The sequence below is a fragment of the Lynx rufus genome, unplaced genomic scaffold, assembly GCF_022079265.1.
Source record: "Lynx rufus isolate CCGP_SWC_20201006 ecotype Redwood Valley unplaced genomic scaffold, mLynRuf1.p SCAF_2, whole genome shotgun sequence".
NCBI lineage: Eukaryota > Metazoa > Chordata > Mammalia > Carnivora > Felidae > Lynx > Lynx rufus.
Genome location: NW_025814834.1, coordinates 195,713,049 through 195,731,588, shown reverse-complemented (window position 1 = coordinate 195,731,588; position 18,540 = coordinate 195,713,049). Strand labels below are relative to the sequence as shown.

Below are 18,540 nucleotides of genomic sequence, written 5' to 3'. Positions count from 1 at the left end.
CACGTGGCGCGCCCGCCGCCCCGCCCCGCGCAGCCCTGGCCGCCGCCACCCGCCGCGCTCACCTTCTGGCCACCTCCCGGCTCCCGGGGAGTACCGGGGTGGGTAAGGCCGCCTAGGACCCAACGGCTTGCGCCCAAAGACCAGGATGATTTCCTCTTACTGAAATTCTTCCGCCTGATCCATCACAACGCAACACCCAGCCAACCGTGCGTGCGCAGCCCTGGTCTCCGCCCCCCCAGCCCCGTTTCCCGTCATGCCCCGGACCTGAGCCGAGTGGGTCTTCCCAGGATTCCCCTTTGCTCAATTATGGTTGACTTCTTAAAGAGACCAAGACCCAAGCGTGAGAAGGTAGAAGTAAGAGTTTGGGGCAGGAAGTTGGGGGCATTAGAAACCCTGCACTATTCTTTAATGCCGGTTTCCAGAAAGATGGCCTGTTAAGAGAATATAAAAATAAATAATGGCTGACATTTATTAAGCCAAGTGCTTGCTAAACACTTGTACGGCATCATTCCACTTAATCCTCACCACCCCTGCAAGAGGTACAAATTTTTATCTGGGAGATGTAAGTGAATAGATTAATTAACTTGCTCGAAGCCAAGTGGTATTTTCCATTCAAAATTGTTTTTTGATTTGTGACTGCTGTATAGTATTCCATTTTATGAACATGCTACAATTTATCTACTATTTATGTACATTTGAGATGTTTCCAGTTCTTCGTTATTAGGAATGTTGCTGCTGTGAACATTCCTGTCTTTTGTTGCAAGTTTGCTAGGTTTATGCCTAGCAGTGAACTTGCTTGTTACATACACATAAAAACTTTAATGGAGAGTTACAGTTACCCCACATCCTTGCCAATAGCTACTATTGTACATCTTTTTAATTTTAACCATTTTTGTGGGGGTATAGTGGTATCTCTTTGTGGTATTTTATTTTTATTATTATATTTTATTTTTAAATCATCTTTACACCCAACATAGGGCTCAAACTCACAAACCCGAGATCAAGAGTCACTGTCTCCACCAACTGAACCAGCCAGGAGCCCCTCATTGTAGTTTTAATTTGGATTTCTCAGCTTTCTAATGAGGTTGAGCCCTCTTTTGGATATCTGGATATCCTCTTTTATGAAGTGCCTGTTCAAGACTCTTACCCATTTTTGTATTGGATTGTATGCCATTTTATCATGGGTATATATTCTCAATGAGTCCTTTCTTGAAAATATGTATTGCAAATTATCTTCTCCCAGATATAATTAGTTAAGAGGAGGTCATATTGGCATAGGGTGGACCCTTAATCCAACATAATTTGTGTCCTTATAAGAAGAAGAGACATAGAGACAGACATTTGAGGAAAGAACAACAGGTGACAATTGAGGCAGAGACTGAAGTACTGCAGCTGCAAGCTGAGGAATGTCAAGGATTAAAGGTAAACACCAGAAGCTAGAAGAGACAAGGAAGGATTCTCCCATACAGATTTCAGAAGGAACAAGGCTCTGCTGATACCTTGATTTTGGACTTCAAGTCTCCAAACTGTAAGACAATAAATTTATGTTTGTAGCACTTTCTTACAGCAGGCCTGGAAACTAAGATATGGTTGAATCTTCCAACCCGTGAAAATAGTATATCTCCCCATTTATTTCTGTAATTTCTCCTAATAATATTTTATAGTTTTTAAGTATAGAGATCACACATCTTTTTTAGATTTATTCTAGACCTTTGATATTTTATGGTATTTTAAATGGTAAAATTTCATTTCTTAATTGTTTTTATTTCCAGTGTAAGTATAGAAATACAATTGTTTTTTGTATGTTGGTTTTGAAGCCAGCACCTTTGCTGAGTTCATTTATTAATTCTAATAGTTTATCCATATTTCAAAAATTTTTTCTGTTTCTAACTATGTAGAAAATAATGACAAATTTATTTCCTCCATTCTAAGCATATAATTTTTATCTCACTTTCTTGCCTTATGGAAATGGTAATATTGGACATCTGTATCTTTTTCCTGCTATGTTGTTTTCAATATAAAGTCATTAAATATTAATTTTGCTTTAGAATTTTTGCATTTACCTGTGGGGCATTAAATATGGCAAATTCTTTGAAACTTCTTTCATCAAGAGAGGGAGTCTGTGTCCCTGCCCCTTGTTTTGTAGTTGGCTTTGTGAATTATTTTGACTGACAGAATGTGACAGAAGTGATATCATGTGAATTCCCAAGTGTAGGTCTCAATATCTTTGCAGCTTCTGCTTTCACTTTCTTGGAACATTCTCACCACATGTCAAGGTTAGATGGGTTAAACTACTGAATGATGAAAAATCATGTGCAGAGAGTAGCCCCATAGCCAGCACTAATGCCACATAATGTGAGTGGAACCACTTTAGATGCTCCAGGTTGATAGATGACTACAGCCGCATGAGTGAGCCCAGGCAAAATAAGCAGAAGAATTACCCAGCTAAGCCCAGATTTTTGATGATGATGATGATAATGTATTTATTTATCATGAATGAATAAATGGTTCTTATTATAAGCCAGTTAGTTTGGGGTGCTTTGTTATTTAGCAACAGGTAACTGTTACAGAATTGATATCTAGAAACGGAGTACTGCTATAATTAAAATCTAAAACATGACATTGACTCTGGGACCAGGCAGCCAGCAGAAGTCTGGAAAGATAGCAAGGAGTCTGTTAGTGGAGGCTGGAAGAGCAGTGAGGAAATTGTTATTGGAGGCTAGAGAAACAGTAACCAGTGTAATGCAGCAGCAAAATGTTTTGCAGCACTGCCACCTGTAATAACATGGAAGATAGAAAATGTAGTTAGTGAACTTGTGGATCTGGTTAGGAGATTTCCAGGCAGAATATTAAAAGTGCCTATTGATTTATTTTAGCTACCTGTGATAAGATTTTGCAAAAGATAAGCTAAAAAAGGAACTTTTGTTTTCAAGCAGAAATTAGACAAAATATGAAGGGCCCAGGACAGTCTCTCCAGCTAACAAAATATCATCAAAATAAGAAACAACCTCAGAGAAGAAAAATCACATATAGGATATTGCAGGTAAATGTGGCCTCAAAGTCAAGATCAACTCAAGAGTGCCGCTGTAAGACAATGCCTCACAGACCCTCTCATCTAGACAGAAGGGCTTCTAAGAAACACAGGGCATTGTCCAATAACAATCTGACACAACCAGAATAGAGTTTTGTCTCAGAAAAATGGATGTGATTTGGGGGGCACACAGTGAATCCAGTAAGATCCACAAAGGTTTTTGTTTTTGTTTTGTTTTAGAGAGAGAGAGAGCAAGAAGGGGAGAGGGGCAGAGGGAGAAGGAGAGGGAGAGAGAGACTCTTAAGCAGGCTACACGCTCAGTGAGGAATTCAACACAGGGCTCGATCCCACCACCCTGGGATCATGACCTGAGCCAAAATCAATAGTCAGACACTCAACTGACTGAATCACCCAGGCACCCCAAGATTTTATTTTTAAGTAATCTCTACACCCTATGTGGGGCTTGAACTCACAACCCTGAGACCAAGAGTTGCAAGCTTCACTGACCGGGCCAGCCAGGCATCCCTCTTCTTCCTTTCTGAATAGGAGCATTCATTGGAGTCATTATGTTTCTGTATCATCAGGTGTATTGAGTATGTGGGCAGCAGGGAGCAGGGGGAACAGATAACTTGTCTTTTTAGTTCACAAAGTTGCACCTGAGCAGATGCACCCAGTGATCCAAAGGAGTTTCTTCTTCATAGACCTGATTTAGATGTTGAGATTATGGACTTTGATCCACTGCCATAATGGCTTGAGACTTTTGGTTGAGGATGTGAGTGTATTTTCGTTGGGAGGGGACATGAATTGTTATGTCCAGAAGGCAAACTGTGAGAGATTGTTTCCAAAGATGGCCACCAACAATTCCTCCTATCTCTGTATGTGTAATGAGGTTTCTCCTACCATGAGGTGGATTCAGTTTCCTTGCCACTTGAATCTAGCTGGCCTGTCAACTTATTTTGACCAATAAGTTGCAGGGGAGTGACAGTGTGAAGTTACAGGTGTAGGCATTAAGAGAACTGGCAGCTTCTGCCTTTGCCCTTTTGGAGCCACCAGCATGTAAACAGGTTTGGCCACCCTGCTAGAGAGACCAGGTACAGAAGGAGAGAAGTCCCTGAGCTTGCCTGCCAAGGTCCCGGGGATGTGGGTGAAGTTATCTTGGGCATTCCAGCCAAATTCCTAACTGAAAGCATCAACATCCTATGGGACAGAAGAACTCCCCAGCTGAACCCAACCAATCACAGAACCATGAGATATAACAAATTGTTGCTTTAAGCCACAAAGTATGGGGGTGGTTTGCTACATAACAATGGATAACTGACACACTAAAACAGCTTACATCTTTTAGTTGGATGTTTATCAGGAATTCCTCTTAGTATGTATGTTCTGTTTCAAGAATCCTTACTGTATACTTCTATTTCAAGTTCCCATTTGCATTATTGTGACCTGTTTAAAGTACAGATTTATTGTTTATCGCTCTTTCTTTTCTTCTCCCTTTCCTCTACCTTGAAAACTAGTTACAGTATTTTATTTTCCTCAGATACAGTTATGGATGATACATATTTTTGAATCACTATGTGTTAAAGAGTATATTTGTATAACAAAGAAACCCCAAAATGCAATACCTCAAATAAACTGAAGTTTATCTTTCTCTCACATCACCGTTCAAGGCATGTGTTCCAGGTCATTAGCAGTTGTGTTCCTACAACATCATTTATGAACACAGGATTCTCCCATCTTGTTTCTCCATCCTTGAAACTGGTTCACAGACACATCTTCCTGAGGGTGTGAAGGAGGCACATGTGGGTCTTATGTTGCTGGGCTCAGAAATGACACATAACACTCTGAGTACATTCTCTTAGAGACTCTTTTGTCCACATAGCCATGTATAACTGCATTGAGGGGGGTAGGGGGGAGGTGCAAGGAGAGAATAGTGTCATGTTCCCAGCTACAATGATAACCCCACAGTAAAAACGACATATTTGTTACCAAATTAAAACAAAAGTCACTGGGAAGTGACAGGCAGCTCTCCAGTTCGTGAGTGTAGTGCAGACGTGTGAGTAATAAGTAAGAAAATCCTATGTGAAACATGAAAAAGAACATTTACTTACAAAGGAAAGAGAATTAGACCAGCTTTGGACTTCTCATCTGCAATACTATGACAGAAACTAAAATCTAGGAATGTTATACATGTCCAAGACATTTGTCATGGTCAATTAATGACATTTCTGGAAGTACTGGACAAGGTATGGTGTAGATTGCTAACTTTCCAGTAAATTTCAGTCTTCCTTTTCTTTATGATCAGTTCTATCCATCATAGGCAGACCAAGCCTTCTCCACCTCTCCCCTTCTCAGGACTGCCTGGCCAGTCCCAAGAGGAGGAAGCCCCATAGCTTACCTGGGCCTGGGGGTAGTGGAGGAAATGTGTATAAACGTGGGTCGATGAGTGTTTATTTAGTGATGAAGTTAGGTTTTAACATGCTTATCGGTGAAGAACATATGAAGATAGGGTGCCTGGGTGGCTCAATTGGTTAAGCTGCTGACTCTTGATCCCTCTCTTGAAATAAATAAACTTAAAAAAAAAGAGTTAAAAAAAGAATATATGAAGATAAACATTCATAGCAACATCTATATACAGGCAGGAGTTTATGTAAGTTGTATGTGATTTAAATTACTGTAAATATGGGTGTGCATGTATAAGAAAGCAATAGGAGTTGGGGTTCATTAGGCTGTGACATTATTCCAAGTGGCCTCCAGGCAACCTTGACCATGCCTAGACAGACAGGCAGCTTTTGGAGTGCTGTACCTCTCTGGGACCAGCCCTATGTCCTACCACGATCTCAAAGTTCAGAGATGGAAGGCCCTTAAGTGGTTATATGGTCTGAGCTTGTGCAGTGTTTGAATCCTTGCTGCAGCACTGCAAAGGCGATCTTCAGTCTCTGTTTGCACACCTTTCAAGACAGGGAGTTAACTCCCCCCTAGCAACTCCTTTCACAGTGGACAGCCCTGCCTTCAGGAAGGTTCTGATCATAAACCCTGGCTAGGCCCTAGGAAGGCATTCTCCTTCTCCCTCTTCTGTCCTCATTCCCACTTACATAATTCAGCTCCTGGGTACTTCCTTTCCTTTTCTCAATCACCATGACTAAAGCTATCAATTATTATTGAGCCAGAGCTGGTGCTAAGCACTAGAGACATAGAAATGGATGAGTTAAATTTTATCTTTTAAAAAAATGTTTATTTATTTTAAGAGGGAGAAAGAGCATGAGCAGGGGAGGAGCAGAGACAGAGGGTGAGAGAGAATCCCAAGCAGGCTCCGCACTGTTAGTGCAGAGCCTGACACCAGGCTTGATCCCATGAACTGTGAGATCGTGACCTGAGCTAAAATCCAGAGTTGGATGCTTAGGGGTGCCTGGGTGGCTCAGTCGGTTAAGTGAGCAAATGAACACTCTCTCATGCTCTCTCTCTGTCTCCAAAAAAAAAAGAAAAAAAAAAGGAATTAGGAGTGATTAACCAGGTCGAGGAGGAAGAGAGGTGGCTTTCAGGAAAGACTCCCTGGAGGAAGGAAGAAACATCTGAGCTGAATTAGAGGCAGAGTCAGGCTGAGGAAGCCTGCAGTCAGTGCTGCCTCCTCTACCACACACTCTCCAACTGTGTCCCTAGCTCCTCACTGTCTTTTCTCCTGTTAAGCCTGGAAATCCAGAGAGGAGAGAAACAGGCTTAGACATCTCCAAGGCTGGGGTCAGTATCTCACAGAGTTACAGGCAGAGCCAAGGTGGGAGGTGCCACCACGTGAATGCAGCAGCACGCCAAGTACCCTGTGAGGCCCAGCCCTGTGTCTGACTCCCCTCTGGGAGAGGCTCAGAAGGAGGGCACAGGCCCTCCAGCCCACACAGAAAGCTTGACAGGACAGTGTGCTAACCCAGGAGGCAGCCCTAAGCTCTGGTTCTGGTGAGGGTCTACATCCCTGGACCAGAGAATAGGAAAGGCCATGGGCCTGGCCTGGCTGAGCAGCTCTTGCCCCAAGGGTCCCCGCTATGGGCTTAGGTTCCTAACTACTGCTCTCTGGCAGTTCTGGCAGGCGTACGTGTGCCCCCACTCTGGAAGCCAGGGCACATCTTGGACTCTGTGGTTACATCAGCTCAGCTCAACCCGTCAGAGATTCTCAGACTAGAGAACGCTCTGGGGCATTAAGAAAGAAGAAAGAAAGGAAGCAAATGAATTCCTTCTGTACCAGGCACTACACAGGGTGCTTCACACAGATTAATCCTTTGATGCTATAAATCTCAATTGTAGCATAGTCATAAGAAAAGACCGAACTGTTAACACTTATCTATGATAGGTAGAATATTAGAGGACTTTGTTTCAGTGTTTTATACAGTAATACATTATCAGAAGTAAAATATCTTGGGGTGCCTGGGTGGCTCAGTCAATTAAGTGTCCGACATCAGCTCAGGTCATGATCTCACAGTTCATGGGTTTGAGCCCCGTGTTGGGCTCTGTGCTGACAGCTCAGAGCCTGGAGCCTGCTTCGGATTCTGTGTCTCCCTCTCTCTGCCCCTCCCCCGTGCGCTCTCTCTCTCTCTCTCTCTCTCTCTCTCTTTCTCTCTCAAAAATAAATAAAACGTTAAATATTTTTAAAAATAAAAAAAGAAGTAAAATATCTCTAGCAGCCAAAATATCTATTTTGATAGATAAGATATATATTCTATTTCCCACATTTTATACAAAGGGTCAGTCATTAACAGTGAAGTACTGACTTCTGTTTGCTCTGTCGTTCTTTGTCAGTTGAGGTAGTGACTTGTCTAAATAGAGAGTTTGAAAGGACAAACTATGCAATTTGGGCTTTTCTTTCTACATGGAAGCAAGTTGTCAACAGGAAACTAGTTTTCCTTGGCTCTTCTCTGCCTTAAGTATCGCAGGGGCAGGCCTGCCATGTGGGGAGTCTTTATCCTCCAACCTAGCCTTTTTCCCAGTAATGAAGGTGATGTGTACCTTTATTTACCATTTCCTAAGTCTTATTTCTCAATTGGTTTAGAAGTTAGTGGGGAAGAGGAATGCTAATTGTTTGGCCCCCTTGAAACTCCCAAGAGTACACAGAAAGAATGCTGAATCAGGAGATACAAAGTCAAGTTAGTAATCCTAGACATGCCACTTATGAATTGTGCCCTAGAGCAAAACACTTACCATTTAAAACCTCGATTTTTTAGCTGATGAAGGAGTCTATGTTCTTTTTTTTTTTTTTTTAAGTTTATTTATTTATTTTGAGAGAGAAAGTACAGGTCAGGGAAGGGCAGAGAGAGAGGGAAACAGAGAATCCCAAGCAGGCTCCGCACCTTCAGCGCAGAGCCCATCTATGTTCTGACTGGTTTTCTAATGTAGTTAATGTACAGTGTTATATTAGTTTCAGGTGTACAATATCGTGAGTCAACAGTTCCATGATCATCAATTAAGTGTACTCCACCTCCTCTTCTTCTCCTTCTCCTTCCTCTTTTTGAGTAGGCTCCATGGGGTTTGAACTCACAACCCTAATATCAAGAGTCACATGCTTTACCGACTGAGCCAGCCAACCACCCCAGGTCTGGTTGTTTTAAGCCAAAAAGGGAAAATATGGTGGCCTTGAGAATGATGAGAAAATCTAAGAAAAGGTTTAGATAATGAACAGAACAGAATCCCAAAATCTGTCAGCAAGAATAGCTTGATCCAAGTCACTGATAATTGCTAAAATAAACTTTATGCCAAACAATTGGTCTCTTAGTCTGGGTAAGCTAATTGCTAAGATAAACTTCCAAATTACAGAGGTTCTACAATGTGAACATTTGTTTCTGTCTCACACAATAGTCCAACATGGGTACTCCTGTTCTAGTGGCTTTTCTGGGCAGCTGTCCTCCAGGCATTGTCTCAGGGACCCATAATCTTTACATTCTGTGGCTCTATCCTCTTCTATGTCTGTGGAGTCTTCTCCATTCAGCCAATGGTTGGGGAAAGAAAGGGCAAAGATCACATGAGGGAGGTTTATATAGGTCAGGTCTAGATGTTGGCCATTGTTTCTATGTTCCATTGTCCAGAAATCAAGTCACATGCCTGCACCCGACTGCAAGAAAAATGTAGTATATTTGTATGCCCAGGAGGATAAGAAAATGGGGTTTGATGAACATATGAAAGCCTCTCTCACAACATCCCTTGAACAAGATTCAAAGTTCTGAGAATGATCATCTGATTGGCATAGCTTAGGTCACTAAGCTACAGGCCAAATCAGGAAAGAAATACAGAAAGAATCAATCCCTTTCTATTCCACTGTTAGAGGAAGCAGACAAGGGAATTGTCTTTACTTACAATGGAGAATTTTCCTAAAAGGAAGATCAGGATGCTTAGAAACAGGGGGAGAGTTGGATGCTAGACAGCCAAAAATGACAAATGTCCAGTATATCTGTAATCTGCCTATGTTACACAAGAAAGTCTCTAAAGGTTTTTTCAGCTTTAATTGTTCATGACTCAGATGCAATAACTAAAACATATATAGATGTCCAAGGATTTCTGTTGAGAGCAACAGCCCTCCAATTCCTAAGGGCCTCCCTGACTCTCAGAAGGGCAAATAATTCATAGAACAAGATGATGCCTGTCGATACATGGGAAAGCATTAGTGCTCAATGGAACCATGTAGTCTAAGAAAAGTATGATTAAGTAACATAACATGTTAAAATGGAAAATAGCATTGCAACTTCACGACCTTGTTTGGTTTTTTTTTTTCCAGGTTTGTCACTACTAAAAGACATAGCAGCTCTAATATTTTGACTCCACATTTACTCTCATGTATATCCCTAACACCTAAATTTGATCTTTAGTAGTTTTATCCGCCAGAATTATCTGGAATTCATTGCAAAGTGGCTGATTATATGGGGCAGGGGAAAAAATAGTATGACTTCAGAACATTCTCTTATGGCAAGAAAGGAGGAATGTTTCAAGGATGTCAGGGGCAGAGCTAAAAGGACAACACTTAGAGATGTACCCAGTGGTGAAGTTGTAATAATTAAATTTAAATTTAAATTTAAATAATTTAATATAAATAATTTAAAATGTCATAATTAGAGAAAATTGGAATAAGTAAAATCTACAAAGGCTATGCATTCATACTAAGACTCAAATGGGAAAAGTAAACAAAAAAATAGCTTTAAGTAAACAAAAAAATTTTAATACAATAAAGGATGAATACAATATATGTTTAATGATTAGTAATGTGTATGTCTTTGCATGTACAGGTGTGGCTGCACATATATTTTTTTCTTCTGTAAAAGGTATGTTGACTTAAATATATCCACATATAATTTACCTATATCTATGATTTACATATGAACAAGCAGATAAAAATGAACCAAAAGGTAGGAGGAAGGAGCCATCAACACTAGTAATTTTGTAAAATTATCACGACCAGATAGAAGGTGAGTCTGTCAGTTATTCAGCACCACATTTACAAAAAGCAAGTAAAAATAGAGTTCAACAGATATTCTAAGAATGAGAAGGGTAAATCAATATTCTATCTTTCAGGAGATAAAACAACAAAATGGCTCTAGTAATTATAATAAGATACTGATAAGAAATACATAAGTTCCTAAGCAGATCAATGTCATATAATAGCAAGATGGCTATTGGTCATGCAAACCTTAGAGCTTACATAATTTCCAAAATAGACAATAAGTTTCAAAATTTAAAAACCATAAGGAAGACAGAGGATTATAAGTCCTATGGTATTTTAAAACTTTTACTATTACAAAAGGGTTTTAAATAAATGGTCTTAATTACCTTGGACAACAAAACTAGGTCTTATGTCCCAACCAAGAAAGAATTAGTTGATATCACAGATCCTGGAACCTCAACTGATTTAAAATTATATTTCTTTTTCTATTTGATTTGGTAAAATTTCTGAAATCCCAGAAAATAATCAAAATGCTATTACTGAAACCTTAAGAAAATATGAAAGTAAATATAATCTTAAGAGATATAAAAGTGGTACAAAAATAATACAGTAATAGTCAACCCATGGCATTGAATATTCAATCCAGGCCTACCTAATTGATACAAGTGTAGTCGATTTTGTCATCTTTGTGTTTGTGCACAGTTTGCTGATATTTAACGCCTATGAGATATTCAAAAGTATCAACCGTATTAAATTTGTAATTCCAGCTTAAATTGTTTCAGAGAATTAATCAAATGTGTATTCTGGTTTAGTGATCAAGAAAAACTATTTCAACATTTTATTTACTAGAAATAGGATTTTGGCAATTGGGCATTAAACAACAAACAAGCTGTGAGTATTCTCCAAGCAAAAAAGCCCCCTGGACATGAAAAATACTGAATCATAAGGCACAAAGTAGATAATGTGTTTTTACTAATACTCCTCAGGAAGAAGGGGAAGTAACAAATGGGAGACTTGAATAAGGGGTTGGTTGAAAGAATTTGGAAAACTGTGGCACATACACTTTCTGAGAGAGACACACAACCAAACAGATAATTAGCCTACAGTGTGGTGATTATTACAGAAGCAATACTTGGACCAAAGAAGAAAGAGAAGTTAACCTAACCTGTGCATCTATTACTTACCAGGCATAATAGAATACGATGAAATTGGCTAGATGTTTGTAACCAAGTATCATGGAAACCTCACATCAGTTCTAATTCCAAAGATTTTTCATAATGTGGGGAAACCAGATTAAGCCCAAAATGGCCCCATGGCTAGGATCTAGACATATTCTCCAGGCCTACCTAATTGATAGGACAGCCAAGAAGTCTGTTTTCTAAGGGACTTCTAAGAGAGAACTGATGTGAAAGGAAAAAATAAGCCATCGGGACAAACCTGGTACAGTAATGAAGCCTCAGGGACAGTGGATAGGTGACTGGACAGAATACAGTGTCTGTCACTTGGATTTGATTCAGCCTCGGCTCAAATGGTGTCACGTCTAGGGAAAGGGAAAGACAGGGGAAGAATGAGGTCTCAAGAAGACACAAAAAAGAACAAAACTCAAAACTTGAAACATCAGTTTTTACAAAAATTTCTGACCAATATTAACCCTACTTCAGCACCCCCTCACACACACATTACAGTGCAACACAAAAGTGAAGAGAGATGGTCTCCTCACTTTATTATAGATATCAAAAGATCATATTGCCAGGGAAATGGTGATTACAAACAAATTAGAGGTCTCAAAAATTAGTTAAACAGCTTCCCCAGCTTCTGCCAAGGTTGTAAGTGATAGAGTTAGCATTTGGATCTGAAAATATGTGTGGATCCAATTCCTCCCCCTCCCCCTTTCATTTCAATGTGCTCCTCTGTGGTCTCCAGGCTGTGTTTATTTCTAATGATAACTACTTCAGTTGCAGCTCTCTAAATCGGAGGATGCTCAGTCTCCTATACCATCTGCCTTTGGATTTTTTTAAGGTTTTAAAGTAATCTTTACATTGAATATGGGGTTTAAACTCAGAACCCCGAGATCAAGAGTCTCATGCTCCACTGACTGAACCAGCCGGGCACCCCCCATCTGCCTTAGGATTTAAAGTTGGGTCTATATCCCCTATGCCCCCCTTTGCTACTCTTATGTAAAAATTCATGTTCCTTTAAAGCTCATTTCATCAGGCTTTGAGTACCCCTCCTTATTACTGGCATCTACTTATCTCCTAGTCACTCTTTGACATTCATTGAAGAATTTAGCTGCTGGCTCCGTTTTCCTCTTCTGCCACAATTTCACCTTTCCCATGGACACTTCTAATACCTTGGTCTCTCAGTTTATTTAGCTTCTCAATTTCAGCAAACTTTTCCCCTTTCTACTTGCACCTCCCCACTCCAATGACACATCTTGAATCCTTTGCCTAAAATTGCCCCTCCTCGGAAATAATATATTCAGATATCCCACTTTCTGACCACACCCTATTTTTTCTCACTCAATTTCTCCCTCTAAAGCTACCCTTCTATTTTATAAAGACCTCTGGTTCCTCCATCAGTCTACTTTCATTCTATTTATTCACCTTTTGCTGTCTTCTCTTCCTTTTATGTTTTCTACTAGTCACTTGCCGATATCCTCCACTCTCTTCTATGGACCTTATCTCGTTTCTACCTGGAAAAACCCTAAATCAACTTCTCCATGCCCACACCTGTGCTGCTTATTATTGTTGATAAAAGTCATAGAGTCTACCAAACTGGCACAAATATAAATTCTCAGGGTTCTCAGCCTCAACTGGGCTGATGGTATGTCTAGAAATCCTCCCATGGCTCTTTTGTCAGTTTTCTCTTCCATTCTTCACAAAGACTATTCAGTTTCTCCTTTCTCTTCAAATCTCTGACCCAAAACTTCACTCACAGCAGGTGACATAACCTATTATTCTCATAGAGAAAATACTATACAATCAAATAAGAACTTCCTCAGTTCCTGGCACAAAATGAACAGTTTTCTGCAATTAAACCTACCATTCTTTCTTTCCTCCAATTACAAAGGAGAGAGTGTCTCTCCAGCTACTACCTTATCTTTGTCACAGCCACATACCTCTTAGAAGAGCTGACTACACTCGTTTTCACTTCTTCCTATCACAGCCACTCCTCAATCCACTGCTATCTGGCTTCTGCCTTCCACAGAAACCACTCTTGGAAAATTCACTAATGACTTTGTTGCTAAATCCTATGGCTATTTATCAGGCCTTATTTCAGCAGTCAATGGCATTGCTGCTATTGACCTCATCCTCTCTTAAATCCTCTCTTCACGTGGCTTTGTGATACCCTATACCCTATTCTCCGAGTTTTCCTCATATGCCCTTAGCCATTTCTTCTTAGTTCCTTTCTTGTGTTCCTATAGCTACACTAGTTTGTTAATTATCAGTGTTCCTTAAGGTTTCTGTCTTTGGCCTTTTCACCTCACTCTACCCACAATGAGTGTACTCTCAACCACCCACTTCTGTGGCTATAATCATCAACTCTGTATGGTAACTTGCAAAACTACAACTCTTTCCAAGATATTTCTTCTGAACTGTTTATTCAACTGCCTATTAAATATTTATCTTTGGGTATTTCATGGTGTTTCAGACTCAACATATCTAAAACTGAACCCATTATTTGCCCCAGTGCCCCACCCTTTCAACAGCTTCCCTCCCCCTCTTGTATTCCCTATCTCTTGGAATAATGCCACCATCCCCTAGGATGTAACAGTGAGAAATAGAAACAAAGATATTCTGAAACAGAAAGGATACATTCACCCATCCATTCATCAAACAAACATGTATCAAGTGACTCCCTACCCAGTATTGTGTTAAGTACTAGGAGATGGGCTGAAAAGAGACAAAGACATATAGTTTCAGAAACAGAGAAAGTGCATGTCAGGCAGAGATGCAGAGAAAGACCTACACAGAAAGTTTCATTTCGTGTGTTTCATAACCAGGGGGAAAAAAGTATATATATTTCAAATAGTTGTCCAGAGACAAGATGTTACACTTAATTTGGGTGCTTTTTAAATTTTTTCTTCAGCATAAAGAACCTTGATGAAGAGGGAAAAGGGCTGATTAAGGAGACAAACAGAATTGACTCATTCTTATTCTTGTTATTGGCAATTAGCTGTGTACTATCTAGTTAAATCTCATACTACAATTTTGCATCATTCTTTGAAATTTATGGAGCTTTTTTTCCATTATAAAAGTGATACAGGCTATGGTTGGGGGGGGGGAGGATATATAAGAAGCCTTTTGGATGGTATAGAATTCAAAGAATAAAGTTGTGGGATTAATTCTCATTCTTTCTGAACTCCTATTCTTGGACACAAAGCAGAATACTTTTTTTTTTTTTAACATTTATTTTTGAGAGAAAGACAGAGAGACAGAGCACCAGTGGGGGAAGGGCAGAGAGAGAAGGAGACACAGAATTGGAAGCAAGCTCCAGGCTCTGAGCTGTCAGCACAGAGCCCAAAGCAGGGCTCGAACTTACGAGCTGTGAGATCATGACCTGAGCCGAAGTCAACCGACTGAGCCACCTAGGCACCCCAGAATACTCTTAATATCCAGGTGTTTTCCTAAGGGTTTGATTGCCACTGATTATCGATGAGATCCTGGGGAATTTTAGGACTATGGCTTGACTGCTGTTGGGCCTCTCTCTTAAGCTGTTTATTCAAAAGAGGTAAGTCAAGGAATTAAGTTGGGTTCTGATGCTTCATCCAGAAGTAACAGCGATGATTTTTAGGGCATATTCAGGTATGGAGAAAATAATATTTATTTTCTTCCAAATCTGAAGCCTCACACTGCAACACTGGCAGAAAATTTAATCTCAGTCATTATTGGCATTCTCAAGAAGGCCACCAGAAGTCTGCATAGTTCTGGGCCCACCCCCCCCCACCCCCCTTGAAGCATCAAGGAAGGTCTGCAACGATTGGCTCAGTAGTCCAGATTGGTTATTGGAGACAGCCACTGCCCCAATCTGCATGTTCTCCACAGGACAAGTGGCTTTGGCACGCGCATCTTCAGCAAGGATAAAACTCCTTATGTTCAGGGTCCAGTCGTCTCCCCACAGCGCTGTTAAAGAACATGGTACACATTCTTCAAATCACACTATAGACCTTCACCCTCTTCCTAGCCTTCTGAAACCTTTTCTTCCTTGGTTTTCTCTAAGACACTTCCCTGTCTCCTACACACACACACACACACACGCACACACACACACACACACACACACACACACTCATACATACACATACTCCCTGGATACTTTCATAATCTTTTCAGTCGGGTTGAATTTTTATAAAACATAAGACAGCTCTTGACTTCCAACAGCTTCTGTGTTGGCTCCTACCAAAATCTCTCTGACAAAGATGCAAGGGAGGGAAAGTATACAATACAAATCAATGTCTCAGAAATTAGATAACTGCCTCGTGAACAAGCAATTTGCACACTCAGTGGAAATCCTCACCTGGGACCAGGATTCAATCTTTCTTATAGTGTTTTCTTTTCTCAATCCTATTATCAGAAGCAGGGATGTGCACTCAGTGCTCCAGTTCTCCTGAAGCTGTTACACAAAACCTAGGGCTTATCTCTCATTGATATTTTTTACTTGCACGAGTCATTCATTTATGAGAAACAAGAGTCTACACATCTTATAGACCAATTGCTTTATCTTGCTTAGATAAACTTATGTTAACTTAGAAAATAAAACACATTTGTTGACAGCAATTGCTCATGAGTACATTTACTAGATAGGACTTTTGGCTGCAAGAGATAGAAACCCAAATCAGGGGCGCCTGGGTGGCGCAGTCGGTTGAGCGTCTGACTTCAGCCAGGTCACGATCTCGCGGTCCGTGAGTTCGAGCCCCACGTCAGGCTCTGGGCTGATGGCTCGGAGCCTGGAGCCTGTTTCCGATTCTGTGTCTCCCTCTCTCTCTGCCCCTCCCCGTTCATGCTCTGTCTCTCTCTGTCCCAAAAATAAATAAATAAATAAATAAATAAAAAAGAAAACCAAATCAAAGTAGGTTAAGTACAAAGAGAATCTACTGGCTTACATAATTTGTCCAAGAGTTGGACATCACAAATGGATGGACCAGGGAGGGAAGGTGTCAAAATTAGTATTATATGACTTAGACTGGAATCAGAGTCCTCCACCTCTCAGGTACTATGATTAGGTCAGTGATGGTCATTTGATGGTCACCACCTCACTGGAATTTTTTTTCTCCCACCCTATCAAAAAACACACTTCTGTATCCAGTGAAAATATCCTTCAGGAGTGGAGGTAAAATAAAGACATTATTAGAGAAGAAAAACAAAAAGAATTTCTTGGCAACAGTCCTGCTCTAAAAGAATTGCTAAAGGAAGTTCTTCAGACAGGGGAATGATACCTGAAGGAAATGGGAACATCAAGAATCAAAGAACAGAAGTGGTAAATATATGAGTAAACGTAATAGACTATTCTCCTCTGGAGTTGTTTTAAAAATATTTGTTGGTTGGGGTGCCTGGATGGTTCAGTCAGTTAAGAGTCCTGCTCTTGGTTTTGGCTCAGGTCATGACCTCACAGGTCATGAGTTCAAGCCCTGCATCAGGCTCTGTGCTGTCAGTGCAGACTGCTTGGGATTGATTCTCTGTCTCCCCCTCCCTCTCATGCCCCTCCCCTGCTCTCACTCTCTGTCTCAAAAATAAATAAATAAATAAAATATTTTCTGGTTGACAGCAAAAATTATTAACACTGGCTGATGGGGTTTAGAATTCTAATACATAAAATGACTATAACAAAAGGGTAGAGAGAGGATAAACAGATTTATTTAGAGATAATATTTCTACATTTTACTTGAAATGGTAAAATACTAATTCTAAGTGGACTATAAAAAGTTAATTATGATTATTGCAGTCACTAGAGCAACCACTAAAAAAAATTATACAAAGATATATGGTCATAAATAGTTAAAATGGGGGGCGCCTGGGTGGCTCAGTTGGTTAAGCGGCCGACTTCGGCTCAGGTCATGATCTCGCGGTCCGTGAGTTCGAGCCCCGCGTCAGGCTCTGTGCTGACAGCTCAGAGCCTGGAGCCTGTTTCAGATTCTGTGTCTCCCTCTCTCTGACCCTCCCCCATTCATGCTCTGTCTCTCTCTGTCTCAAAAATAAATAAACGTTAAAAAACAATTAAATAGTTAAAATGGAATACTAGAAAATGTTCAAATTAGCCAAAAGAAGGCAAGGAAAGGGAACAGAGAACAAATAATAAAATGATATACATAATTACTAGATATTATATTAGGAACATAAGAATAACTTGGAGAAACTAACTTCAGTTACCAATGTAGTATTCAGAATCACCAAAGGGTCTGAATTTAAGGTTAACTGCAGAGGACATTTAGGGATCATAGCAGCAGGGGTCAGGAGGACCTTTTGACCTGGACATAGACTTTTGATAATATCTAAGGAAGCATGGTCAAAGACAAGATTGCAATAAATTCATCATTCAACTCTATATATCTTTTATAATCCTATTATGATTTTAGAAATAGCACAATTATTCGATACTATACTCTTTTAGGTGTTGAAAATGTTAATTTGTTAAGTAGCATTTAAAATATACCATGAATGGGGCGCCTAGGTGGCTCAGTTGATTAAGAATCCAACTTCAGATCAGGTCATAATCTCAAGGTCCTTGAGTTTGAGCCCTGCATCAGGCTCTGTGCTGACATCTCAGAGCCTGGAGCCTGCTTCAGATTTTGTGTCTCCCTTTCTCTCTGCCCCTCCCACTCCCCCACTCGCACTCTTTCTCTCTCTCTCTCAAAAATAAACACTTAAAAAGCTTTCAAATAAAATATACCATGAATATATATTCAATGGAATATTACTCGGCAATCAAAAAGAATGGAATCTTGCCATTTGCAACAACGTGGATGGAATTAGAATGTCTTATGCTAAGTAAAATAAGTCAGAGAACGACAAATATATGATTTCACTCATGTGGAACTTAAGAAACAAAACAGATGAACATAGAGAAAGGGAAGGGAAAATAATATAAAAACGGAGAAGCAAAC

The 18,540-nt window shown here is 40.1% G+C and overlaps 1 protein-coding gene across 1 annotated transcript in view; it reads right to left on the bottom strand.

Moving 5' to 3' along the window:
• Positions 1 to 168, bottom strand: part of ZMYM6 (zinc finger MYM-type containing 6) — a 41,209-nt gene extending 41,041 nt beyond the window's left edge. Inside the window, exon 1 of the mRNA XM_047084084.1 lies at positions 63 to 168. The gene's annotated coding sequence lies outside the window, so the exon portion shown is untranslated. The remainder of the gene's footprint in view (positions 1 to 62) is intronic.
• Positions 169 to 18,540: the final 18,372 nt, after the last annotated feature.